Source organism: Bos indicus x Bos taurus, chromosome X (assembly GCF_003369695.1).
Source record: "Bos indicus x Bos taurus breed Angus x Brahman F1 hybrid chromosome X, Bos_hybrid_MaternalHap_v2.0, whole genome shotgun sequence".
Lineage (NCBI taxonomy): Eukaryota > Metazoa > Chordata > Mammalia > Artiodactyla > Bovidae > Bos > Bos indicus x Bos taurus.
The window spans coordinates 52944755-52953039 of NC_040105.1; the positions used below are offsets into that span (position 1 = coordinate 52944755).

The window sequence follows — 8285 nt, forward strand, 5'->3', positions numbered from 1 at the left end:
AAAAGAGGAGAGTGAAAAAGTGGGCTTAAAACTCAACATTCAGAAAACTAAGATCATGGTATCTGCTCCCATCACTTCATGGCAAATAGATGGGGAAACAGTGGAAACATTGACAGACTTTATTTTGGGGGTGCTCCAAAATCACTGCAGATGGTGACTGCAGCCATGAAATTAAAAGACACTTGCTCCTTGGAAGAAAAATTAGGACAAACCTAGACAGCATGTTAAAAAGCAGAGACATTACTTTGCAACGAAGGTCCATCTAGTCAAGCCTATGGTTTTCCCAGTAGTCATGTATGGATGTGAGAGTTGGACTATAAAGAAAGCTGAGCACTGAAGAATTGATGCTTTTGAACTGTGGTGTTGGAGAAGACTCTTGAGAGTCCCTTAGACTGCAAGGAGATCCAACCAGTCCATCCTAAAGGAAATCAGTCCTGAATATTCATTGGAAGGACAGATGCTGAAACTGAAACTCCAATACTTTGGCCACCTGATGCGAAGAAACTGACTCATTTGAAAAGATCCTGATGCTAGGAAAGATTGAAGGCAGGAGCAGAAGGGGATGACAGCGGATGAGATGGTTGGATGGCATCACTGACTCAATGGACATGAGTTTGAGTAAACTCCGGGAGTTGGTGATGGACAGGGAGGTCTGGCATGCTGCAGTCCACAGGCTCTCAAAGAGCCGGAGACGACTGAACGACTGAACTGAACTGAGAGTTGGAATTGTCTAAGATGGTTAGGGTCTGTGTCCTCAGGTGTGACGAATTTGAGCTGTTTTGGGTTGCTCTCCAGGATGAGTGCTCTCTGAACTGTTCATGGATCTCTGCCCCAGGCATGAAGTCTCTGAACTATTTGGGAAGGTTTTGTCCAGAGGGTTGGTCTCTGAGCTGTTCATGGATCCGCATATGAGAGTAGTCTTAAGAGGAAGGCTGGATGGACCCCACTTTCGTGGGTCTTAGAAGTAGACCTGTGATATCACATTTCTACCATGCCTCCTTACAGAGATAAAAGCTTGTGGCCCCATCCTCAGGGAGGGCAAGTCATGTGCAGTACACAGCAGCCCACGGTAACAATACTGATAAGAACAGTACTTCCTGACATGACTACCACCCTTGATAGGGGCCCTGTGAAAACACTGTGTACACACACTCACTCAGACAATCTGCCCAACCCACGACAAAGAGGCCACCATTTGCAGATGGGAGCCCAAGGCCCAGTGCAGACGGAAGGTCGCGGCTAATGAGGACAGGAGGAACTGGATGCAGGCTTGGGCTCCTTGGAGGAGGCAGGGAAGACTCAGCAGAACCCTGGCCAGGTAGTGGGGGAGGGAGGCGTTGGTACAGGGCCCCAAGGACCTCGTGACTGTCTCACTGTCAGGATATGTCTCTGTGTCTCCCCATCACACACCCAGCTTCTTACCTGATGTATGGAATGTAATCTGCACATTCCCTGGGGACATGGTGGTGGAAAATACAGAGGTGAGCCTCCAAGCAGGTGGGGAGAAACCTCACACTCACCAATTTGCATGAGGCTCCGCCATGTAAATCTCTCCACAAATGCAGAGATCCATGCTTCTCTTTCCCCCATTAAAGCATTCCTTGGCACTGAGGTCAGCAGGAGGGCAGACAGGGCTGGACAGGTTGTGAAGGACCCTGTGTACAGCATGAGCCTCCCCATGACTGGAACATCTCCATGTCTTAATCAGGGCAGAGGACCCTGATGTGTGCCAAGGGAGCATAATTAAGACCCAGGCCGCAGCTCTCACGGGCTGGCCGGCCGGCCTGGCTCCCCTCCCCGGCCCCGAGCGGCGGGCGGGCTGCCCTGAGGAGGCGGGGAGGGGAGGGCTAGGTCGGCGGCTGGCAGACAATGATGCCGAACTTCTGCGCGGCCCCCAACTGCACGCGGAAGAGCACGCAGTCGGACCTGGCCTTCTTCAGGTTCCCGCGGGATCCGACCAGATGCCAGAAGTGGGTGGAGAACTGTAGGAGAGCAGACTTAGAAGATAAAACAGCTGATCAACTAAATAAACATTATCGATTGTGTGCCAAACACTTTGAAACTTCTATGATCTGCAGAACTAGTCCTTACAGGACAGTTCTCCGAGATAATGCCATACCAACAATATTCGATCTTACCAGCCATTTGAATAATCCACATAGTAGACACAGAAAACGAATAAAAGAATTGAGTGAAGATGAAATCAGGACACTGAAACAGAAAAAAATTGATGAAACTTCTGAACAGGAACCCAAACATAAGGAAATAAACAACAGCAATGCTCAGAGTCCCAGTGCAGAAGAAGCTGGTGAAGAGCAGGATGAAGACATTTTACCTTTAACTCTTGAAGAGAAGGAAAACAAAGAATATTTAAAATCTTTATTTGAAATTCTGATTCTTATGGGAAAACAAAACATACCTCTGGATGGACATGAAACTGATGAAATCCCAGAAGGTCTTCCTGATAACTTTCAAGCACTGCTAGAGTGCCGGATCAATTCTGGTGAAGAGGTTCTGAGAAAGCGCTTTGAGACAACAGCAGTTAACACATTGTTCTGTTCCAAAACACAGCAGAAACAGATGCTGGAGATCTGTGAGAGCTGCATTCGGGAAGAAACCCTCAGGGAAGTGAGAGATTCTCACTTCTTTTCCATCATCACTGATGATGTGGTGGACATAGCAGGGGAAGAGCACCTGCCGGTGTTGGTGAGGTTTGTTGACGAAGCTCACAACCTGATAGAGGAATTTGTAGGCTTCCTGCCTTACGAAGCTGATGCAGAAATTTTGGCTGTGAAATTTCACACTACAATAACTGAGAAATGGGGATTAAACATGGAGTACTGTCGTGGCCAGGCTTACATTGTATCTAGTGGATTTTCATCCAAAATGAAAGTTGTTGCTTCTAGACTTTTAGAGAAATATCCCCAAGCTATCTACACACTCTGCTCTTCCTGTGCCTTAAATATGTGGTTGGCAAAACCAGTGCCTGTTATGGGAGTATCTGTTGCATTAGGAACAATTGAGGAAGTTTGTTCTTTTTTTCATCGATCACCACAACTGCTTTTAGAGCTTGAAAATGTAATTTCTCTCCTCTTTCAGAACAATGAAGAAAGGGGCAAAGAACTGAAGGAAATTTGCCATTCTCAGTGGACAGGCAGGCATGATGATTTTGAAATCTTAGTGGACCTCCTACAACCACTTGTTTTATGTTTAGATGGCATAAATAGTGACACAAATGTTAGATGGAATAACTGTATAGCTGGCCGAGCATTTGTGCTCTGTAGTGCGGTAACAGATTTTGATTTCATCGTTACCATTGTCGTTCTTAAAAATGTTTTATATTTTACAAGAGCTTTTGGGAAAAATCTTCAGGGGCAAACCTCTGATGTCTTTTTTTGCAGCCAGTAGCTTGACTGCAGTGTTACATTCACTAAATGAAGTTATGGAAAATATTGAAGTTTATCATGAATTTTGGTTTGAGGAAGCCACAAATTTGGCAACCAAACTTGATATTCAGATGAAACTCCCAGGGAAATTTTGCAGAGCTCAGCACAGTAACCTGGAATCTCAGCTAACCTCTGAGAGTTACTATAAAGAAACTCTTAAGTGTTCCAACTGTGGAACACATTATTCAGGAACTGAAAGATATATTCTCAGAACAGCACCTCAAAGTGCTTTAATGCTTATCCCTGGTACCCTCTGTCATGGGACAGCTCAAATTCAATACATCAGAGGAGCACCATGCTGACATGTACCGAAGTGACTTACCTAATCCTGACACACTCTCTGCTGAGCTGCATTGTTGGAGAATCAAATGGAAACACAGAGGGAAAGATATAGAACTTCCATCCACTATTTATGAAGCCCTTCATCTACCAGACATCAAGTTTTTTCCTAATGTTTATGCATTGCTGAAGGTCCTATGTATTCTTCCTGTGATGAAAGTTGAGAATGAACGCTATGAAAATGGGCGAAAGCATCTCAAAGCATACCTGAGGAACACTTTGACAGATCAAAGATCAAGTAACTTGGCTTTGCTTAACATAAATTTTGATATAAAACACGATTTGGATTTAATGGTGGATACATATGTCAAACTGTATACAAGTAAGTCAAAGCTTCATACAGATAATTCAGAAACCATTGAAAATACCTAAGAGACTTTTAACCTAGACTTTCTCTTATATTTGACATTTGAAAAAAAAATGTAAGAAATTTTAAAATATCTTACAGAAAAGTTGTAAGGGTAGGCCACTTAATCACTGAATATCTTGATCTGTAGGCCTCCCATTGAGTATATTAGTCATTGATAATCTGCCTGTTTAAATGGCCTGTTCAAATGCCCATGCTTTGGAGACCTAACTGTTCTTCCAGAAGATAGCATTGAAAGTACCATATTACAGTTTTATGTGATCTCTGCTAATGGCACTTTGGAATCGTTTTAGTTAAGTGATTTTAGACATTACGTTTATCACTGTGGACCAAATTGTCAGGTATTAAGTTATCAGATCTTTGAAAAAATAAAATTAGAGGAGGTATGGGAGGAAGGAATGCATTTTGTAAAATGTTACAGTGAAGCTCATGACTGACTTTTGAATAGTAGGAGTTATAAGTATGCTATTAAAAATCTGTAAAGGACAGTTAAGAAAATTATCAACTCTAAGAGAAATGTGTAAGCTTGTCCGACAAGGATTTCAGTGTAGATTTTCTCTTTATCAAATGAAGTTAAAATTTGAATGGAAGAGCCTGCCATTGTTGTTCCACATCTGGTATTGCTGTTTACATTCCTTTATTGAGCCTACGTCTTCATAAGCTTTTTGGCAGGTATATGTTGAACACTTCAATTTCATGGTCAAGAAAGGATCAGAGGCCATGGATACTGACAGGTGATTTGTCTGTTTTCTTCTGTCTTTTTCTATGACTGTATCTACTGCCTCATCTTGATTTACAAGCAAAGCCTAGAAAGCCTACAAAAATAAGTGTTTTGTAGTTTACCTAGGAATAATACAGAAAATATTGCTGTTATTTTTGGTGAAGAAAATCAATTTTGTATAGTTTATTTCAACCTAAATAAAATGTGAATTTTGTGTTAAAAAAAAAGACCCAGGCCATGGGCAACTGAGTCATTTCCAAGAGACAGTCCCTGGTGCCGGGGGGGGGGGGGCGGGGAGGCGCTCGGGGGCAGGGGGAGCAGTTTCTTTTCTCCTCTAGAGATAGGAACATCATCCAGTACCAGGAATGGGGGCCCACATGTGGGTGCTAATTGGGGATCCTTTGCTGCCAGAAATAGTCTCTCTGTCCCTGTCCAATGTTCCATCTTTGCCTTTATGAGACTGACCGTGACCTCACTCATACCCTGAGGGTCCTTCCTCTGTCTCTCCTGAGGGTATCAATTGACAGGGTTGTTCACTGGGAGCAGTAGTGGGGATTCCCCTTGAGTGTAGGGGATTCCAGGAAAGGCATGTTCTGTGGTTTTCCTGGGATGAATCTAGAGCTCCTCAACAACCATTGGGTGATCTGGGCCTCTGAAAGAATCCTGGGGGCTTCTCTGGTAAGAACCCTCCTGTGGCTCAAGTCAAAGTCCCCACTATGGCCTGAAGGCCCTAGGGGACCCGACCCTCATCACTGCTCTCATCCGATCTCCTGGCTCTCCCTCCATCATGCTGTGACCGTCACATAGCCCTCCTCACTCTTTTTATACACACTACACTGAGTTCCACTCCCCAGTTTCTTCACTGGCCTTAACTCTGGGATACTTTTCTCCCAGATAGGCATCTCCTCTAGGCTTTTGCTCAAATGTCACAATCTTAGAAGGAACTCCCCTGGCCACTCTTTCTAGACATCATCCCCTCTCTCTATTACACTCTCCCAGTTTAATGTTAATCACAGCAGTTATGAACACCTGATAAATTACTTATCTTTGGGGGCTGTATGACCCTAACACAATGTAAGTTCAATGAAGCCAAAGTTGATTTTCTCTTTCCTAACACACATAGCTGTGCTTGACAGAAAATGTGGAGAGGATGAATGAATGTCGGAATGAAAAAGCAAATTTAAACTTGTTGAGAGAGGCATAGCTAAACAGGCTGAAGATTCTGCTAGGGACATATACAGGGATGACAAGATGGTGACAAAGCCATGGTCTTTATCTCACCTACACGGTGTCCTTGGGTCCCCTCGGGGTTGACCCCTTTCCTAACAGAATGGAAAGTCCTGTTGTCCTTCTCACATATTACTCGCAGTCAACGACAGAGGCCTTCCCCACTCCAGACCTTCAGATCCCAGTCCGAAGTTTTCTCTCCCCTACCCGCTGGGGGACTGTGGCTGGCTTTCCTCATTGAGACCTATCCTGTATTAAACAGGAAAGCACAAACAAGCACAATGACCAGCACAGAGAAAATGCTTTCAATGCTTCCTGTTACGATAGTGGCCACTACAGAGAAGTAATCTTAAATTTATGAAGACATTTTTCTGAGTCCAAGATTGCAGCAATCGGTGGGGTTTTCATCCTAACTTTGCCTTTCCACCCTTGCAGGATCATCTGCTAATTGTCCACCAGCATCTACATCGGCTGTTCCCCAGTCTCACCACCAAGGGGCGCGCGAGATGAAACTGTTCTGTCCCGGGATGTACCACGAAGGGGTAGCGGAAAGACCACCCACTCTGGAAGGTACCATTCGAGGGGGCGCATGACAACAAAGAGAGTACTTTTACACCGCGTCAGGCATCGACCAGAGTTCCCAGCGGAGGCACTCGTGGCACCACTGGGTCCATCCCCATTCGCTCCATTCCGTCTTCCCGCTGCATTTGAGTCCGAGTGGACACCGCTATTAAGCCTCAACTGTCTTCGTCTCGTTTCCATTTCGACCCCTTCGTTTCTACATGGTTACATCCTAGGGGGGACGGCTACCGAGCGAGATGGGCTGCCAGTTTGGGGTCTGGCATCACGGAAGCGTTCTGGGCATTGATTGGTCACCGCGTGATCGCCGGAATTAGCTCTTCCGGGGCGCGAAGTCCCGCGACTTCCGCCGTGCTTCGTCTCCTGCCCAGTTCCAATTGGCTGGCTGGCTGTTACAGGCATTGGGATCGCAGAGCTGGAACTGAGGCCGAGAGGCGTGTTGCCGTGCGCGGCTTTTTAGAGCATACAATTGTTCTGCGAGTTTTTTTGCTTTTCCGGAAGGGGTCGAATAGCTACCCTGGTTAGTGGCTAGGTTTGGCGCAGTCGCTGGCTGTGCATGGTGACTGCGTTTCAGTCTTGTTCAGCTCTCGCTCAGTCTGGATCGTGTGGCAGCGCACGGTTATTCGCAGAAATGCATGCAATTCATGTCCAGGGAGAGGAGTTTGCTGTCTCTCCCCGGAGGGTCACCTGTGTCAGGGATCCTGAGCTTGTGTATCGCTACGTGTGACAACACAGATGCTCTTCGGGTACATTTGATCTCCTTGAGCCTTTGGGCGGAGTTGTACGTGGTGGGATATTTGATCTGAGTGGATTTTGTGAGCCATAGTGCAGAGCCCCTAGGAGGCATGTTCCTGTATTCCGGGGTGTTCATTTTTGGAGCTTTCTGGCATTTCAGTCCCTGGGTGTGAGATCTCGTGTAGCCGTGTGCACCTGAGATTGTGAGAGCTCTGAGATTTTGATTCTGGGCCCTAAGTTGTGATGTCTCTGAGCTGCTTTAAGGATGGGTTTGTCTAAAGGTGTAAACTCAGCTGCTTGGGGATCTGTGCACAGGGTGCAGGGTTTCCATGTGTCTGGGCACTTTATCTAAAGGTTATATGATGTTCTTGAGTTATTAGAAGTTCTGTCTTTCTGTTTAGGGTTTTTGTATTAGATCGGTAAGTGTCGAGTGGTTTGCGAGTCAGTCTCCATGATGTGAAGTATCTGTGCAGTTTTCATTTCTTTCTGTTGAAGACTTTGGTGTGTATGGAGGGTCTTTGTCACAGTGTGTATGGTTATGGTCTCAGTTGTGTTTGAGGGTCTGAGACGAGTTATGTGCTCTCTGTGCAGAGATTCAGTGAGCTCTTTTTGGTGTCTCTGCATATCTGTCTGAGCTGCGTGGAATATTTGTGTCAGAAATAAAACCTCTGATGTTCTTGGCTGTGAAGTCTCTGTCCGGAAACTGAGGATTTGGAAGCTGGCAGACATGATTCCGAGGCCTTGAACCTCACATGCTGTTGTGTGTTGTTGAGCATATCAGTTGTCTCCTGGAATCTCAGTATGTATCATAATTAATACAGTGGGGCCAGTGCGCATCTTGCAGGGTACCTGTGCGTGTTAGCATTGTGTG

At 45.5% G+C, this 8285-nt stretch overlaps 1 pseudogene; it reads left to right on the forward strand.

The window, feature by feature from the left end:
* The first annotated feature begins 1872 nt into the window (after nucleotides 1-1872).
* LOC113887148 lies at nucleotides 1873-4612 on the forward strand (annotated as a pseudogene).
* The last annotated feature ends 3673 nt before the right edge of the window (nucleotides 4613-8285 follow it).